The sequence below is a fragment of the Haliotis cracherodii genome, unplaced genomic scaffold, assembly GCF_022045235.1.
Source record: "Haliotis cracherodii isolate W230 unplaced genomic scaffold, xgHalCrac1.p SCAF_20, whole genome shotgun sequence".
NCBI lineage: Eukaryota > Metazoa > Mollusca > Gastropoda > Lepetellida > Haliotidae > Haliotis > Haliotis cracherodii.
This window is the reverse complement of record NW_027266276.1, coordinates 14,904,026-14,924,712: the sequence shown is the minus strand read 5'-3', so window position 1 is coordinate 14,924,712 and position 20,687 is coordinate 14,904,026. Positions and strand designations below refer to the sequence as shown.

Sequence of the window (20,687 nt, the reverse complement as noted above, 5' to 3'; positions counted from 1 at the left end):
CTATACTAAAATGAATATACATACAATATATACATCATGAATATAAAATAGATCGGCGCTTCAATAAAATATCATAGCAGGTGTATAAGTAGATACCCGCATCAAAGAACATAAGGCGTCAACGCCCAAAGCAGACCGCAAACCACCTTCTCAGACCACCAGCCAAATTCACTAGCCATCGCATTCAGATCAGTTTTATAAAGTCGAAATCTTCTTAACCAAACATCTCAGAAGCTTTAGAAATCCGCTGTCACAAACCTTTGATCAACAGAGATCAAGGGTATAACATCGTGTCTACCTTTGAAGATCCAATCAAGCAATATAGATTGTCCTCTTATAATTAGGATCCAATCAGCTTGTCACAACTGTTTAATCATTTGAACCCTTTTAATCCTTATCGTTGCTGTCTTCATTACCCGTGTTCTATTTGTTATTCTTACTTGTAACTATTCCTTGCGTATTTTTCTTTATTTTTAGATAAGTCGTATACTAGTGTGTGAATGGAGTCAAATATGAAAAGTATATTTAGGTTTAAACGCGAGAATGGAAGGCGAGAGCAAGCGAATGTACGGTCATATAAGGAGTATGCGCCTAAAGACTGTGTGGGCCAAGATAGGTCGCAGGTACTCCGTATTTTATCAAATTAATGTATTGTGAAACTGTGTAGATTATTACTATATTGAATGTATAGTATATAATTACGGTGTAGATTATTACTATATTGAATATATAGTAAATAATCAAACTGTTGTTTCGTATATTGGGTATTGGAAATGTATATATAGAGTAAAATTGTGACAGAGTGTTTTGTATATTTCAACTATTACTACACGATTACTATGTCGTAGTAGTGCTGTGTGTTTTTACTCCCATATGTACTCTATGTTTAGACACGTTCTGAATATGGCGAGTGGTAGTGTTGGACATGGCGCCCGTGTACCGTCCTTGTCCTGTAATTGTAAAGAAACCGTGGCATTTCGTCCTTCCCTGTGGACAAGGCTTAGACGTGCAGCGTGGAGAACTTCTGAGGGAATGCAGACATGGGCTGTTGTATCAGAGTGTAGTGATCAGTAAACACAGGATTCACTTATAGTATTAGTATCAGGTTAGTGTAAGTATTAGCTGTAACAGGGTCAGATAATTAGTTAGTCAGTAGAATTGGCTTCACCCTTACTGTACGGTACTGTAATATCTGTATGCTACTTGTTATCTGGACCTGTGAAGATTCCGGGGAGGAATAGGTCTTCAACAACCCATGCTTGCCGTAAAAGGTGACTATGCTTGTCGTAAAAGGCGACTAACGGGATCGGGTGGTCAGGCTCGCTGACTTGGTTGATGCATGTCATTAATCCCAATTGCGTGGATCGATGCTCATGATAGTAATGACTGGATTGTCTGGTCCAGACTCGATTATTGACAGACCGCCGTCATATAGCTGGAATATTGCCGAGTGTGGCGTTAAACAACACACCAACCAACCAACCAACCAACATAACATTGATACAGAGGTATTATGAAGCTCATCATACATAGCATTGATGCAAAGTTATTGTGAAGCAGTAACACCATGAATAGCATTGATACAGAGGTATTGCCAGAGGTATTGCCCGATTTCTGGTTGTGGAAGGTGTTTCTAAAGCTGTACAAGGAATATGTGGTGATGTGAAGAGCGTCACTCATTTACGGTCTGGTTCTCTTTTGATAGAGTATGCAAAGTGACAGCAGTCTCTAAATCTGCTCAATGGACATCATTTTGCAGATACCGAGACAGTTGTCTCAGTGCACACGTCTCTCAATTCATGGAGGGGCATTGTTCGTGATCGTTTGACATGTCTGTCTGACATGTCAGAAGAGGTGATTGCGATGGAACTGAAATCTCAAGGGGTGACTTCCGTAAAACGTTTCACCCAAAAAGATAATGACAGAGTAGTCAATATTAATACTTACCTTTTTTTACCTTTTTGCTGTCAAAACTTACGACATCCATCAAATCTGGATATTTTAACACCAGAGTGGATATGTATATTCCGAATCCACTCCGTTGTTTAAAGTTTCAACATCTTGGACATAGGGCCAAATCTTGTACTTACCATCCAATTTGCTCCCGCTGCAGTGGCAAACATGACAATATCGATTGCACCAATGATATCAGGTGTGAAAACTGCAATGGTGAGCACATGTCCTACCCCAAGTTATGTCCAGTATTTGAAAGAGAATCCAAAATTGTCAAAATAAAGTATACAAACAACATTTCTTTTTCTGATGCCAACATGTTGGTACTAGACCAAGCTCCCAATACTCCTTCCTCAAAGTCATTCTCTGTCGCAAATTCTTCTCCAATCAAAAAGGTGAATAGTGCATGTCAGACAGCAATTAGCTGGGTCAAAGATCAACAAACAATGCTCTATTCTCTTTCTGAGATGACTGAATCCACTGAAACACGGACTGATATACCATCTACCCCTCAGTCTCAGACAGCTGACCTTACTACACCAGGCCCGGAACCAGATACTGAACCTGTGTAAGATGTTAACGCAGATCAAAACTTTGAAACGAAAAGAAATGTACGTTTAACCAATAAAGAAAGAAAACAGCAGAAACGAAAAGAAGCTGAGGCATATATTAAGGACTCCGAGTCTTTACCAATCACTATAGAGGTTCACAACAGGTTTGAACCTCTTGACATGCAGGTCACTCAATCGCTGCCATTACAGCATAGAGGACCTTCCCCACGCTCACGTTCATAAAATTTGAAGACTCTCACGCCAATGGCATTTTTTAAAAATATTTATAAATAACATCAAAGTTAATAAATATTTATTGTTATACCATTATTTGTGACACCTTTAGAGGAATGTTAATGTTATACAACCATTGGTGTCCTATGTATCGGTGAAACGTTGGACATCTCATTATATTGATTGATATTTCTCTGGAAGCGAAGGGTGCAATAGTAAATGAAGTGCAGACTGATTTATATTCAGGACTAGCTCATAGATTTGACTAACCGATATTGCCAAAGTGTTGTACCCTTGAGTATTTGTGGAAGTAAGTAGTGGTTATGTTATTGCCTCGTAGGAAACACGAGAAGGAAAAAAAATTATCTGCTTTCTATTAAAATTTGTGCAATGACGACTCTTTGGATTGCCTCATTAATTAGTATGTGACACTCTTTTCGAGGTCACAATCCCTGCAATGCATTCCGTAAGACATAAAAACTCAATTCCCTTTGCATGTCAACAAAAAACATCGATTCAAATAGACATTCCTCTGTTTGGTGTAGTCCATGTTCTGATTCAGAACAAAGACATCCAAGTAGTTGCCCATTAAAAGCTGGGGTTTGACATCAGGTTACAATCTACAGAAACACTATCGATAATACTGAATAATGTCCAATATATTTCAAACGCCCGGAACTCTACAGATTTATTGTATAACAGACAAACATTCCAAATATCATTTCATCACGTTCGAAACTTTTGTAAATAATACTGCCATTTGCATCACTTTCAAACCATATCGAAACAGCTGAGGCATGATCTTATTTATTTCCAATGATTTCAAACCTGTACAAAACTGATCACCTAAATTCATTCGTTTCATTTTGTTTCAGCACCGTTAGGAATACAGGGAAATAATTCATTTTATAAGCTATCATTCCTATTACCTGGCAAATGAAGACAAAGCACAAACCAATATCATTTCCCGTAGATGATTTTGCCATGCGCATTAAATCCAACAATTCAAAACCGTATACCAAACATTAGGGCACGCATGGAAATGCATCATTTCATGCAATGTTTAAACACAGTCATAAGAAGATAAATGAAAAGTAGTTCAGATGACGGTCGTGAAATGTATCTCTTGCAGACAATAAAGAGACAAGTCTTTTTTCTCATTCTGCTTCATCTTCCTCACCGTGGCATCTGTGGTATGACCAGCGTGTTTTGGTTGAAATTTAAGTCACATTATTTCATCATTATTTCGAGATGAATTGAAGAAGTAATTGAAAAGGGTGGTAGATCGTTAAATGAAAACAACTTTATCAATACTTTCTTGGTTGCAACTTGTTAATGTTAAAGATCATATCCAAAAATAATATTTTAAAAATATGAATTTCGTAAAGACAAGTTCATATAAGTGTTAGAGTGCTGCTACCGATAGCGATAGCAGTTATCAATTCCTTTATTGTAAATCTTTATTTCGAAAACCCTGGAATCTTTGTTCCAGATTATCAGACATGTAGATGATATAGGCTGAATATTGCTGACTGTGCCTTTGAGGGTTTCAAGATCAGACGTTGAAAATTACTTTTTTTACAGACAAAGAATTTAGTCATATGTGACATTATCGTTTGATTTTCTAAAAATCAAAAGGAATCATACTGGATTGAACATCTCATGACCATTGTCATTGTAATCCAGGTAAAATCTACTGTATAATTTGGTTATTGAAACTGCAATGTTGAGGATTAAATATCATTTGCTTAATTGTTCACGTTTTGAAGGTACAAAGATGACGTGCAAAACTCCCAGTACGGTATATCAGATCTACAATCGATGGCCATGTTATTGACCTCGATATTAATGTGTCAAGGAATGGAATAATAGAAAGATCTTGAAGCCATCTGAAAATGGTATAATGTTGGATAATCCACCCGGTGTAGGTTGTGGAGGAAAATATCCAATTTGGAGGAAAGGTATATTTGAATATGACTCCGTGTCAGTGGGGTGGTGATGTGTTGTGTATTGTTGTTTTCATGTGTTGAAGAAGTGTCTGTCTCTACTGTTTCTATACATTTCTACAAGACTCCCATTAAACTGATTAAAATAAAACCTCCTTCAAGATCATTATCCTGTCATGTTAAGCAATCCATGATTGGTTTTCTACAATTATCCTGCGTGGTGTTGAAGCAATAGGGGGAAAATGATCGAGTATATTAGTAAGTCATTTTTTTAAAATTCTGCTTTATTATAGTTTGATTGTGACTAACGTAACATTAAGCACATTTGCTATCTTGAAATCAGGTGAAGAGAAATATTATTCATGATGTAAACGAGGCCGTTGTCTATAAGCTGTCAGTGCTTTGTTTCTACAATGATAGATTACCTCAGTGATGAAAAGGTATACATTTTAAAATGAAGGAGTGAGCATATACTCCGAAACGTTGTTCCTCGTAATGATAAAGCTGACATCCATTACTTCTTTTTTATAAACGTATGTCACTTCTGAATGCTATTCAAAGAATGCTATTCAAAGAGTTCCTTAGTTTCACAAATGTTAACATAATTTGTTTCAGGAAATTAAACATTTTCACTTTTATCTTCATCTTTAATATATTCATTTGTGTGTAGTGCACACTTCACATATTTTGTAAGATAACAGATACTTCATGTTTACCCCCCTCGCATTGCCTTTATTCTATATGACATCGTTTTCATGTTTTCTTGTAGAAACAAGGGGGACCAATGTCTCAGTGGTGTGTGTTCAAAACGAAACCGACGCATGTTCCACCACATTCGAAGTTGAAACAGTGAAATGTTATCCTAGTTATGAAGTCTACAGGATCAAGACCAATTTTAGTCGGAGTGACTTCTGCCTTGGTGATATTATGATATCATGAGAATTATGATAATAAGTGTTTTGATATGATTCTACTTGTACATCAAAAATATACCCATGAGTGGCCCTGTGACATCAGATGCCGGATTTCGCTTTCTGAACGTTTCACCACATGAAAGTTTAAAGCTGCGTTAATATTGCAGCCGTTTCGTGAAAATTATTCACCCTGTGATAAAAGCATGAAACTTGGAACAGTTGTTGGCATCTCGTGTGAACATCACCACAACCTAAATATATTATGAAAAATAAAAACTTTGGAATGTATTTACCCAACACTACATCGGTCCCTTGCCAACCAAACCATTAGCCATTCACATCATGTATCAATAAAAACAAATTTTGTTCTGCAAATATTATGTTGTTATCATTGTGTTAACCATATGATATACAGTATTGGTATAGGTAATTGGCCTTAAGGAAGTATGTCTGAAAGATATGCCGAAGAAGAAATAAATGCATATTTTTAAATAAAGATAAATAGTATGTTATGATATAGTTATTTACTTTACAGATATAGTTTTGAGTAAACACATTCCAAATTGTTCATTTTTCTTTACACAATTCGGTTGTGGGTCATGTTCGAATAAGAAGTTCATTCCTGCATGGCGGCCATATTGGAGTTTTTGGTGGCCTCATATAAGAAAATATTTGGAATGTCATTATAATTACCTACAACTATGCTACGTTTTATGCTTTTATCACAAAAAAAACCAATTGACCCTATACTAGTATCTGTCACGAAACGGCTGCACTGAAAGACAAAGTCACTCCCCTATTGAAGCATTGTTATGACTAAGATCTTTACAGTTATGAACGTGCCGGTAACACGAAAAGGCGCACAATTTGAAGTACCCTTAAGGTCTCTAAGCCTTTCAAGGTAGCCATTCGTTGCAGCTTTGAATCCTGGGGTCTACTATCTGCGACACCGTTGTCTTTTTCTCATATGAAGTTGACACATCATGATGTTGCTGAACAACCGCTCAAACCGATGTTAATCCGTACTCGTAGACTATGTCTCAAACAAACTCCGTTCATTTGGGATTCTTAGGTATCGGATTAGTCAATCGATCAGTAACCTTGTCAGATCGGTATGACCTGATATTGATCTAAGGGGATTCGTTTTGAAGATGTCATGTCTTGCAGCATCTTACAACAAGAGTGGGCCATGTGCAGATGGAGGAACATGTATTGCAGGCCGTGACGGTTTCACATGCACATGTAGGGCTGGATATACAGGTCGTACGTATGATGGTGGTAAGTGCTCAAGAATTGTCCATCATAATAACCAATTTAATATTATCTTGTTCCTCCTTTTAACTCAAATTTTAGGTTAGCGGTTGGGTCGCCTTGTGGTTAAACTGTTGACTCGTCGCTCCGAAGGCCCTGGTTCGATTCCCTACATGGGAACAAAGGAGGAATCCCATTGCTGGTGTCCCACTCATCCACTTAAACCATCATTAAGACAGACTTGGCGCTTTGATTGATTGCATGTCATCGATCACCATCGAAAATGAGACGTTCAGTCACTGATTTCCCTGACCCTTACTTTAGTTACTTACAGACCGCTTTACATAACTGAACCTTTGTGGGTTGCAGATTTAGAAACAATATCAAAAAATATTTTAAGTTTATATTGAACAGTCAATAAAAAGAACATAGTCATAAGAAATCTCCGACTACATCATATTAATTATGTGTCTGTGAATCACCATCAGATAGTGAAGATACGACCTTTTCGTGAAAAGGTGAGTGTATCCAGTCCCAGTCGTGCCACCCGTCACAAACACATCCAAAGGCAATTCAGTTGTTCACTTGAACAAAGACGGGAACATGACTTGGTACAGGTCTAAACGGAATTGCATCGACATCATTTGTCTGTGATGCATCAAGTTTGGAAATGTCCTTATAAGGACTTGAGTATTGAAAGTTTCGTAGAAAGAGGATGCCCTGTCACATCTGAAATGTAGATATCAAAGGTTAGAGCTGCTGGACTATTGCTCGATATGAAGGGGATGTTGAAGTCATGCATCGTGTCATACAGTAGTGATACCAGCTTTTGTCACTCTGAAACATTATGCACGGACATAAATATACCAAAAAAAGGTTTCATTGGTATATTTTAGTTGAGGGCCGCGTAGAGAGATCTTAACTCTACGACTGCCGGAAATGTGTTAAATGTGTTAAAGCATAGGATCGTCGTAGCGCTAAGACCGCTTTGTGCAACGGAGCCAAGCTTTGTTAATGAATGGAAAAGATTTGGCAATTTGACCATTATTGAACGATAATCGACATACGTGCTCTTTAAGATAATCTTCTTGGCCAAATCCCCGTGTTCTGTCAATCCGAGCACATATTCCTGGTGTTCCTGGAAGTCTCTCCAAAGGATCATCAACTCGGCTATGAGTGGACTCTGCAGGATGTTGTTAAAGGTTTGTTGATTCAAATCGTCAACCATGTTGTTCACCTGGTCTCAAAATGACTGGAGGGGCGGTCGGGTAGCCTAGTGGTTAAAGCGTTCGCTCGTCACGCCGAAGACCCGGGTTCGATTCCCGACATGGGTACAATGTGTGAAGCCCATTTCTGGTGTCCCCCGCCGTGATATTGCTGGAATATTGCTAAAAGCGGCGTAAAACCATACTCACTCACTCACTCAAAATGACTGGATCACAGCGCTCTTGTCCTGAATGTTGTCTACCCATACCACAAACTCTGCCCATGCCAGTCGCATCAGGGCGACCATAGATGAATCTTGGACGCGACGTTAAACCCAATATCACCTCACCTCACCATAGATGCACTTGTACATGTGGACCCGATTGTACTGTTTTCCATCTAAGATCCCATTGATGGACCCTTAACGGCGACAATCCCGGCTTCAATGCATATGTCCTTTGTACCAGCATCCCGGAATCGCTTTCCTATGAAACCTGGGACGTTCATGACTTTTTTCAAAGTGAAGGGGTCAAACTGTCTAAAAATTAATTGGTCAAATAAGAATGTAAACAAAAACTTTGGGAAATTATTTCGAACAGTTTGTCCTAGTGACATGGCAACTTAATGCATGCGGTGGCAGCCAGTTTGACAGCCATTTTGGATTTCAATATAAAGCAAGGCTGCGATGTTTTAGGTAAAGACAGAAATGCAATCTTTGACCCCTCAAACCTAGTCAAAGACACCAAAATAACTGTCGTAACTGTTCTATGATCTTAGATATGGCCACTTATATGTGGTAACGCGTATTTTGGCGGCCATTTTGAAAAAGGTGATAACACCCAAAAAGCTGCCACCGCTGCAATGCTATCACACATCGCCAAAAATCGCTATGAGCATTATTCCCCTAACTTGATACCGGTGGCCCTCTGGACACATTGGACTAGTATGTGCGTCCGGCAGTCCATCAGATTTCTCATGTAGGTAAATGTTACATGTTTTCCAAGATATAGCCTTATGACTGTTGGGTTTATCAGTATTTACTCACTCATTGGTTTTTAACACATACTGATCCCATGAATATCCATCAACATTCTTGTCATTCAAAATTTATGTTTCAGTCACTGGATTGTCTTGCTCAGGCCATATTCTTTACTGCTGATTATTACCCTTTGTACAAAGTACGACCGTGTATACCCTTTAGTACAATAACAATAATGAAATGTTATTGGATATGTATGTTTTACGTAAACTTGGTGTCTCCACTTTTACTTTACATGTTGCTTGAGAACAGAAGGCTAAATATATCAAAAGTATGTACTGAAGGTTTCTTTTCTGGTGACTGATACAATTATTATTATACATCAGCAAGTTTGTAATAAATATGTCAATGACTTCCGTTTGCACCATTGACTGATAAGGAGTCGTAATAAATTTGATTCAAGTTCCAATATAGCTGACTGATTTGTTCCGAAGTGAACCGAGTGGCTGATTTGCCGTGCACTTTATTGAGTGAGTAAGTGAGTGAGATGGGTTTAACGCAGCTTTTAACAGTATTCCAGTTATATCTCGGCGTGTCAGCTTACTGTGGAAGGAAAGCCCGAAGTGATGCAGGTCTCAGACGTTTACCACTTTGTTGAAACCAACGAGCACGGGTATGGTGCTAACAAACCTAGAAACATAATCGGAGCGAACCGGGATTCGAACCCACAATCATGAGTTTCTGGCGTGCCCAAGGGACACAACTCTGCACTGCGAATCGCGGCACCTTAGACGACTGGACTACCCGTGCCCCCGCACTTTATTGAAGCAGAAGCATTGAGACAAATTCGATTCAGATCTTGCGATTTATATTTTTACTTGTAAGATAGATACACAATTTAAACACTTCCTGTTCACACGTTTATATGAAGCGGCATTGCAGTTTTATGTATGGCTACGTTTGACAGTGAATGTTACACAAAGTTCATGACTACACCGATCCAGAATTGCAGCGTCGGTAGACAAGTGTTCAGGTTCCCACCTACCAACGGTCCATCTACGTACTGCTATGGTAAGCTTTGTTTGTTGTTTAACGCCGCACAAAGCAACATTCCAGCTTTATGACGGCGGCCTGTAAACAATGCCCACCTGGATATTTACGCAATCATGACATAATAGACATTTGCATTGTACATATATATATTACTGCAAATATTTCGTAATTTTGACTCTTGTCAGCATTTAAAATGGGTGGATTGCAAATCTGACAGCATGAACCCGTATTTCCCTAGATACAAAGGTAGAATAAAGATCTGAACAGTTTCCATGTTATAATCCAGGATAAACCATTATTAAAGGTATTATTCTCTTCATAACAAACAAATGTATATACAATGTATCTGTTTATTATAGGGTGTGGATGATATTGGTTTGCATGTTATGGTCAAAGTTCTAATTTCTTTGGGAGTGCCGGACAGATGAACAGAAGGGCCAGTCCTGTTAGCATATGTGCATTCCTTTCATTTTACTCTCAATTGTACATATGGTTATATGGCACTCGTGAAGAGCAACCTCCTCGTGGTGAGTGCTGGGTAACGCTAATAGCTCTGCCCCCGTGTGGCCCCGGGGCAGAATGTGTCCACAGCACCCCACTGCTTGTCGTAAGAGGCGACTAAATTGGGCAACCTGTTTGCCGTGGGTTGCGCCCCTGTGTCGGCGGAGGACGGGATTCTGGTGGTTGAGGGCATTGGAGCCAGGAACCGGTGTTCCTTTTGCCCAACACACCACTTTGACCCTTACTTCGCCTAGACGGGTGGTAGAATGGGCCCGGTTCTATCAACCGGCATGCCCTGTGTATGAAACATATTAATTTTGAAAATATTTTGATTTCTTGATATGATGGGTATGCATATTCTTAAAGGAATTTCTATTATATACATTTGCCTTGAGTCCCATGCCAGAAGGCGGTGGCTGATGGGCCAATCTGGTACTACCGACCTCTGAGTTCTGTATGTTTCGAATTTCTTGTCGTGGGCCGGACCAGCCTGGCATTTTATTTGGTTAACAAATACAGCTATTCATGTTGTTTTTACTGTAGTATACCACCTCTGTATCCCTGATGTTTGCATGTTGGAGATCCGGTGCAATAAAACATCGCTCGTTGTGGCACTCCATGGTGGGTGGGGAGCAGGGGTGCTGAAAAATATTACTATCATCATGGCACTACCACATTCTGGTTCGATTCGAAATGAAAAAAGTCTTGAACGTGACAGTTCAAATGAAAATGTACCAACAAAATCACAAAATATAGATTCCTGGTCTCGATTCCTGGTGATTGAGTCTTCCGATCATGAACCAATCAAACTAAATCCACTTGCTGTTTCCAAAGCTGTATCTGGAATTTGTGGGGAAGTCATAAACGTTACTCGTCTTCGGACTGGCTCCTTTCTTGTGGAGTGCGACCGGAGGCAACAATCTTTAAATCTTTTGTCTGTGACTAACTTTGCCAATGTTGAGGTTGATGTGTCCGCTCACAGGACAATAAACTAATGTCGGGGCATTGTTCGAGACAGAGCTCGTTGCCTGTTCGACATGTCTGAGCAGGAGATTCAAGCTGAGCTAGAGGACCAAAGAGTAACATCTGTCAAACGATTCACACACAAAAATAGATGGTATTATCCACAACACCAACACTTATCTCTTGACATTTGCTTGCACATCAGTTCCGCAGTCCATTAAGGCTGGATATTTTAATATCGGAGTGGAGGTGTATATCCCCTCTCCACTCAGATGTTACACATGTCAAAAGTTTGGACACGGTTCCAAATCCTGCAGATACACTCATCATTGTCCTCGCTGTAGTGAGGATCATAAGGACACTGATTGCAGTTTAGATCCAAAATGTGCAAATTGCAACAAAAATCCTCAAACTCAATTATGAAACAAATATTTCTTTCCTCGAAGCTAATTATAAAAAGCAAATTCTCAGCCAGACTCCAACAAAGTTATCTCCTACTCTGACGTATTCAGCTGCTATCTCCAACAAACCAAAAACAGTTTCTATATCATGCCAAACTTATTTGACTTGGACTAAATCTGAAAGACCAGTGCAAACAGTTACTTTGCAGCCCGATTCTGACATTCACTCACTCACTTTGGCAACATCATCCTCTCAGACTGTGAATCAGTCACAACCTGAGGCTGCTAAAGCAGTTGATGACGTAGATGTCGAGATGTCAAAAAAACAACGTGAACGCCTAAATCGAAAACAATCATCACAGAGCCCCTCTCGTTTAGAGGTACTTGTGACGGTTGAAATTCACAACTCCTTTGACCCTCTGGAGATGGAGGTGACTCCATCTTCAGAACACAGACACAGGAGTCCATCTTCCTCCATCCCCTATAGAACCTCCATGAGCAAATTTCCTAATTTAGTTCAGTGGAATTGCAGAGGACTTAGGAATAATTTTAATGAAGTACAGTTATTAGCACAAGATTACAAACCATCAGGATTTAGTTTGCAAGAAACCTATCTCAAGCATACTGATAAATTTGAAATGCGTCAGTACAACTCTTATCATTCGTTCTCACCACCAGGGGATAAGGCCACTGGCGGTGCTTCAATTTTGGTGGGGCAAGATGACAATAATTTATTGACTGAAAATCAGATATTGCAAATAAATTGGGCGAAACTTTAGCTAAACATTCTTCTGCGTCAAATTATAATCCCAAGTTTCAGAAGTATAAACAACAACAAGAGAAGAAAAACCTGAATTTTAATTCTGACAATGGCGAAGATTATAATGAAGTTTTTTCACTACATGAACTCCACACTGCTTTAGCACAAGTTCATGATACTGCAACTGGTGCTGATGATATTCATTATCAGCTCTTAAAACATTTGCCTGAATCTTGTCTCACAACACTACTGAATATTTTTGATGATATTTGGACAACAGGACATTTTCCTCCTTCATGAAGAAATGTGATAGTTGTACCCATACCAAAACCTGGCAGGGATCATACAGATCCATCAAATTATAGACCTATTTCATTAACTAGATGTGTTTGTAAAATCATGGAGCGCATGGTAAAAAATCGATTAGTTTGGTTTTTAGAAACCTATAATCTGATTAGTAACATCCAATGCGGATTCCGTAAAAACCGAAGTACAATTGACAGTGTGCTTCGTTTAGAATCATTTATTTAAAATGCTTTTGTAAATAAACAGCATGCTGTATCTATCTTTTTCGATCTTGAAAAAGCTTATGATACCACTTGGAAGTATGGTATTTTAAAAGATTTATATGACTTTGGTTTAAGAGGCCGCTTGCCTCAATTTGTATCACAGTTTTTAACAGACAGACAATTTCAAGTTCGTGTTGGATCAACCCTGTCTGATCATTATAATCAGGATCAGGGGGTTCCACAGGGCAGTATTTTGTCTGTCACATTGTTTAGCATCAAAATAAATAGTTTATCTAAAGTATTAAATGACTCAATAGACGGGTCATTGTTTGTGGATGATTCTAATATTTCATGTCGTGGTAAAAATATGCATACCATTGAAAGACAGTTGCAGTTGTGTCTTAATTAAATTCATAAATGGTGTCTTGAGAATGGACAGACCAAGACAAATTGTATACATTTCTGTCGGAAATATAAACCCCATAAAGTCCCAGAGCTCTCTTTAGATGGCACTCCAATTAAGGTTGTAAAAGAGGCCAAATTTTTGGGACTGATTTTCGACCACCATTTGACGTTTTTGCCACATATCAAATATTTAAAGACTAAATGCCTGAAGGCCGTAGATTTGTTAAACGTCGTCTCGAATTCTAAGTGGGGAGGGGATTAGACAACCCTCCTTCACTTATATAGATCATTGGTCCGCTCTAAATTGGGTTATGGCTCCATTGTATATCCTGGAGCTTGCAAGAGTAATTTTAAAAAGCTAGATTCAATCCACCATCAAGGATTCAGACTGTGCCTTGATGCTTTTAGAACTTCTCATGTTGACAGCCTCTATGTCGAGGCTGATGAACACTCTTTGAAACAACGTCGTATTAAATTGTCTCTTCAATATATCACTAAATTACACTCTAATCCTTCTAATCCTGCTTATGACTCCGTTTCTCACCCCCTATATGAAGGGCTGTTTCAGAAAAAAACAAAGCTGATTCCACCACTTGGAATACGGATGAAATCACATATTATTGCTGCAAATATAGATCTAGATATAATCTCACCATATAGTCTCTTGTCTACTCCTCCCTGGCAGCTGGTGAGGCCAGAAGTAGACGTTTCTCTAACCCGTTTTATTAAATCTGACACAAATCAACTTATATATCAACAGGAATATGTACAATTAAGAAATAAATATGACACTCACCGTTCAATCTTTACTGATGGATCCAAGGATTGTGGCAAAGGTTGCATGTGCCACTGTCGTTGGATCAAAACATTTATCATCTAGAATACTAGACAATAGCTCTATTTTCACTGCTGAGGCCAATGCTATTCTTACAGCCTTAGTATATATACATTCAACGACAGTCTGCATATAAACACTTTATCATCTTTACTGATTCTTTGTCTTGTCTTGTCTTCAGGCACTGCAAAAATTCTCTTCTAATCATCCAATTATTTTAGGTATTTTAGAACTTTATAATAATCTTTCAACTGGCCAATATGACATCGTCTTTTGTTGGTTGCCCAGTCATGTGGGCATAAAAGGCAACACAGTGGCTGCTGCTGCTGCTGCTGCTGCTAAAGCAGCACTCAACAAATCTAATTCCATACAGTGATTGTAAACCTGTGATAAGATGTTACATCCGAGATCTTATGCAAAAGTGGGACACCTAAGTAGGTATCAATAAATTACATCAAATTAAGCCAATTATTGGTTACATCTACTTGGGTTGTCAGTCCAGATTTGAAGAGGTCATTTTACGACGATGTTGGATTGGCCATTCAAGATATACGAATGAATATTTAATAAAAGGTGAGGACCCTCCGTTTTGTATCCCTTGTAATGAGAGAATCACAGTTAAGCACGTACTGCTTGACTGTATTGATTTTGCCATTACAAGGGATCAATATTTCAAAGTTTCATCCACAAAGTATCTTTTTACTCTCAGTTCTCATTTAATAGGTTTTTTAAAAGAAGTAGAATTAATTGATAAATTTTGATGTACATAGTTATTTTTTACGAAATGGTAGTGTATAATTATTAACCTAGATTGTTTGTGGCTGTGCCCTCGAAGGGGGTTGAAGTAGCGTAAAATTATTGTCCTCCTGAGAGGGTATCATAAGACCAAATCATTCAGTTTGTTATTCCTACCATAATTTTTAATCGCAGAATATTTGTGAATTTTAAAAAGTGGCTAAAATTGACTACAATCACCAGCAGCTGAAGCGATGGTGTAAATCCTGCAGGGGAACCGTGTAGGTAGCAGAAGTATCTTAAGTCCCCACGGTCCCTAGTATGGTGGCCTAACTTTGGTTGCTGGCGATCTATAGCCCGTTTTTACAATGTATCGTCGAATCATAGATTATTCTTTTAATTGTTCGCAACTAGTTTTACTTCTAAACTGTGATAGTCTAGTTATTATACTGTCAGTCGTTGACAGCTTTTTATTCATCTTAGTTTAAATTGTATTAATGTTCTCGTCACTATATGGCTGAAATATTGCCGATGTGAACTCACTCACTCACTCACTCACTCACTCACTCACTCACATACGGTAGGGATCTTATAAACCCTTTATGGCCCGTCTCCAGTCCCTTTGGGTTGATTTTCATCGCTTAGTTCCAGAGAAAAAGTCATTTAAAGCAATATTGCCAAATTACCTTTTGAACCCCGCTCTTCAGTCCCCGGGGGTGGGAATAGGGTTCAGCCCCCATATTTCTCCAATATGAATCCCCACCATTGAAGACTGCTTCCAACCAAATATGGTTGATAACTATCTCTTAGTTCCAGAGAGAGAGTCGTTTAAAGAAATAACGCAAAATTACCCATATTTCGCCCCGCCCCTTGGGGGGTCAGCCTCACCATTTGTACAATTGTGAATCCTCACCACCAGAAAATGCTTCCAACTGGTTGATATCTATGTCTTGGTTCTTAGCAATATAGCCAAATTACCCCTTTTTGACCCCGCCCAACAGCCCTTTGGGGGGTCAATTTTGAAACCCCACCACCTAGGAATGCTTCCAGTCAAATTTCGTCAATTTCCAATCAGTGGTTCGGAAGAAGAAATATTTTGAATAAGATTATTTTATTTATATAGCTACGTGCATGCGCTTGTGTTTGACTGCTTGTATTAGTCTGGACGCAGGTTTTACTACACTGCTAGCCAACTGAGATACGATGAAGCAGTTCAACTGCACGCCGACTAATCCGAATTGTATCCCCTTAATGACAATCATCAGGCAAGGTAACAACAAGTACCATATTTAAACGTAATTTTGGGTTGACGCGAATTGGGATAGAACCATCGACTTTCCGCTCGCCTGACAGACGCTCTATCCGATACACCAAGGACGCGGTGCCATTTCCCAAAATGAGATTTCCTGTCTTTTCATCATTTGTCATGTCTGCGAATCGCGATGTTTATTGCCTAGATGGGGATGCGGTTTTTGGAATGGGATCCACGGAGAAACAGTAATCTGACTGGCTGACTGATCATGATCGGTGGTTAAGTGGCCGCTTCTAACAAGTACAAACTTGGAATTTTTCACTTATAAATATATCTGTGATATCACAGAACCCATATATCCCGTGGATGTCAGTGCTGAACAATGATTTTAATGGTAATTTACTTTTACGCAAAATATACTCTCGAACCCAGCTACATATTTTGACGTTAATATAAGAACCTGAAGCCCATTCTAACCCGAATCCCCATCGGGTATTCGTAAATGTACCTTTTTATTCAAGATGTAGATGCACGTGTCAACAATCCCTGCCTAAATAATGGAACTTGTGAGGCGAAGAAGGGCGAGTTCACCTGTATTTGTCAACCAGGTTACTAGGGACCTGAATGTGAAACAGGTAGCGTTATTTAGAGTGTTTGTTTGTTGTTTAACGCCGCACTGAAAAATATTTAAGTTATATGACGGTTGCCTATAAATAATACAATCTGGACCAGACAATCCAGTGATTAACATCATGGCATCTATCTACGCCATTGGGATATGATGACATGCATCAACCAGGTCAGCTAGCCTGACCATTCGATCCCGTTTTTCGCATCTTACGCCTTTTACGACAAGTATAATAAGCACTAATCCTGACAGTGTGGTTCCGACCCGTGAAGATCCGGTGTCAGAATTGGACTTCAGCAACCCATATGCTTGTCGTAAGTTTCGACTAACAGGATCGTATCGTCTGACTCGGTGACTTAGTTGATGCATGTCATCGTATCCGAATTGCGCCATATGGTTGGAACATTGCCGAGTTCAGCGTTAAAAAACAAACAAACAACACACAACTGTGGTTCCAAGTGAAATCGTCCTGATTTACAAATTTCCTGATTAAAGCCTGAAGGGTCTTGGTATACCGTTTAAATAATAACGGCAATCGTCAAGACGAGATTTCTTTTAGATTAACGGGATCCTGAAAACAAACACTTGCTTTCGTTGTGTGTGGTATGAAAATAAATAAATGTAAAAAAGAAAATCACGAAATATTTTCAACCAGACTTGATTGTTCACATGTCGCCGTGAAATAGATAGTATATTGATCACTTACTCATATGCCTCCCAGACTCTTCAAGAAAATGAACTATGAATGTGATCTTCACAGTTACCTTGGTTGAATTTAATGTTTGTCCGGATCGCCTTATTCTCATGTTCATAACGATGTACGTCAATCTCATGTGTTATGTTGCACACAGAATGCACACCAAAGATACTGGACCTGCTCACCATTGAAGAAATTCCTACCTCTGTCAATCAAAGTAAATATGAGAAAATGAAGACATGTGGTGGATGCCATCAGCAAGATAAACATAAGCTCAGCTGGAACTAACGTGGCTTTCATGGTTTTCTCGGGAACAGCTGAAGTCGTATTCCACTTGAATACATACCGTGACAACAAGGCAAGCGTCATGGCAGCCATCGGTTCTCAAACACACACACATGGGAGCACGTTCCTCGGGGATGCCATCAAAGTAGCAACGTCTGAAGTCTTCACAGAAACCAATGAGGATCGGTCTGACGCCGAAAACGTGGTACTTCTCTTCACTGACTGGAAAACCAGCGCTGATGAAGAAAAGTTAGCATTAAAGAGTTGAAACTATGGCGGAAGTGTTTGTGGTGACAGTCCCCGCACAATCGGACAACACTATCGTCGACTTTGTAGCTCCTTCCCCAGCTCTGAGTCGCATGTTTCACATCGAGGCTCTTGAAACAGCAGGCAGCATCAAGAACGTCACCACGGGCGAGACATGCGCAACGATACCTCCTGCGTAAATTTGTCACTTCCAAATAAATAACTTGCATAAATTCGTGAGATGTTAGAGAAAAGTTATACAAATACAATATTTTTTTCATTTCTTATTTAATTTTTTAAACTAGCCTTCTCAAAATTTATTCCCGCTATATGACGGAGGTCTGTAAATAATCGAGTCTGGACCAGAAATCCAGCGATTGATATAATAAACATCGATCCACGCAATTGGGATACGATGACATGCATCAACCAGGAAAGCGAGTCTGACCACCCGATCTCGTTTGTCGCCATAGTCGCCTTTTACGGCAAGCCTGAGTTGCTGAAGAACTGTTCTACCCCGGATCTTCACGGGTCTGAGGGAAACATGTGTCTACCGGGGTCCGGAATGTGCATACATGTACTTATAGTGTTTCAGTGTTGAAAGTTGGCTGTCTCATCGATGACATGTTTACAAAACAAAAGACTACAAAATGCCTTTTCATACACGGGTCGTGAGTCGGGTGAGAATTTTAGGGGTTTCCACCCTACCTCCTTCTTTGAGCATATTGTAATTCTATAATTTTTTCAACACAAACATGAAAAGGGCGTTATCACTATTCCGCGCCAGGGACACATTACAATTGGATGTGTTTACCTCAATGCTAATTTTCTGAAAGCATGCACTGTAAACAGGATGCACAAAATCTAAAACCATGTAGCAAGCTAAGTAACTCTGGAAAAACATTATTTAGGGTACCAAATTTCGAATTCAGTTTTGACACGTACATGTATCCCTTAGATAAACAGGCAAAGTTTCAATCATTGTACTTCAGCCGATTTCTGAAGAAACGTTTCCACATTGCTGCCCCTATGCACTAAGTAAAAAAACTTGGATCAAGGGCCGTAACTAGGTAAAAGAATAATGTACGGCACCAAATTTCGTCTTGACAAGTATCTCTTAGATAAGCGTGCAGTCTTTCATTCATGAATCTCATGAAGTTTATGAGAACAGTTGTCCCCGTACATTATGTCTGTGACAAATCTGCGTCTGGCGTCTCGACTGTTCAACAGTCTAGTACCCGTATTCATGTCAGTCTGCGTCTAGACTGTCCAACGAGCGTGTGCCAGTATCCAGTCTGCGTCTGGACAGTATGAAGTTATTGAACCAGTATCCAGTCTCCATCTGGACAGTATAACGGCACTGAACCAGTATCCAGTCTGCGTCTAGTCAGTATAACGGTATAAACCCAGTATTCAGTCTGCGTCTAGTTAGTATAACGGTATAAACCCAGTATTCAGTCTGCGTCTAGTCAGTATAACGGCACTGAACCAGTATCCAGTCTGCGTCTAGTCAGTATAACGGTATAAACCCAGTATTCAGTCTGCGTCTTGACGGTCTAGCGGTCTTTTACAAGTATCATGTCTACGTCCCAGGCAGTCTATTGGCATAGAACCAGTATCTAGTCTGCATCTAGACAACATAAACGTCGTATACCATTATCCAATCTGCATGTAAACTGTCTAACGGTCTTGTACCAGTATCCAGTCGGTGTCTAGAATGGCTGTGGTCTTGTGCCAATATCCAGTGTGCATCCATCAAGACCGTCTAACGGCCTTTTTCCAGTATCCAATATATATAATGGTCTTGTGCCAGTATCAAGTCTCCATCTAGACTGTTCTTAGGTCTTGTACCAGTACCCATCCTGAATCTAGACTGTAAAATATAACAATGCTGTACCTGTGTCCGGTTTGAGACGAGACGGTATTGTACTTGTGTCCAGTATAGGCTGAGCCAACATCCCTGTTTACCAGACAGATCATGAGTATTGAACTGCAAAGGAATATTATTGTATTATCTTCACAGTCAATTATGGATTCACAGACAACATTAGTGTTATTGGTACAAGGTTTCGCCATAGTACTTCAACGTCTGTGTTTAGTAGTGATTGGCATCTGGACTTTACATGACGGAATGTTTAATTTCACAGAAAAAGACTTAATTTTGAGACACCAATGCGATACCCATGGAGATTATATGTATTGCTAGGCTACACTGAACACCGCAGATGTCTTTTAAAATACGTCAATAGATTAACCTATAAACGACGGTTCTCTTTAATCCAACATATACGTACGCGCCGTGAGTTTGAAAAGCAATGACAAAATATCAGTACTACCGCTATACCATGTACTTAGTCTAATGCGTTGTTTACTTTCACAAAGT

The 20,687-nt window shown here is 39.3% G+C and overlaps 1 pseudogene; it reads left to right on the top strand.

The window, feature by feature from the left end:
- Positions 1-543: 543 nt before the first annotated feature.
- On the top strand, positions 544-18,504 carry LOC139470031 (matrilin-3-like; annotated as a pseudogene).
- The last annotated feature ends 2,183 nt before the right edge of the window (positions 18,505-20,687 follow it).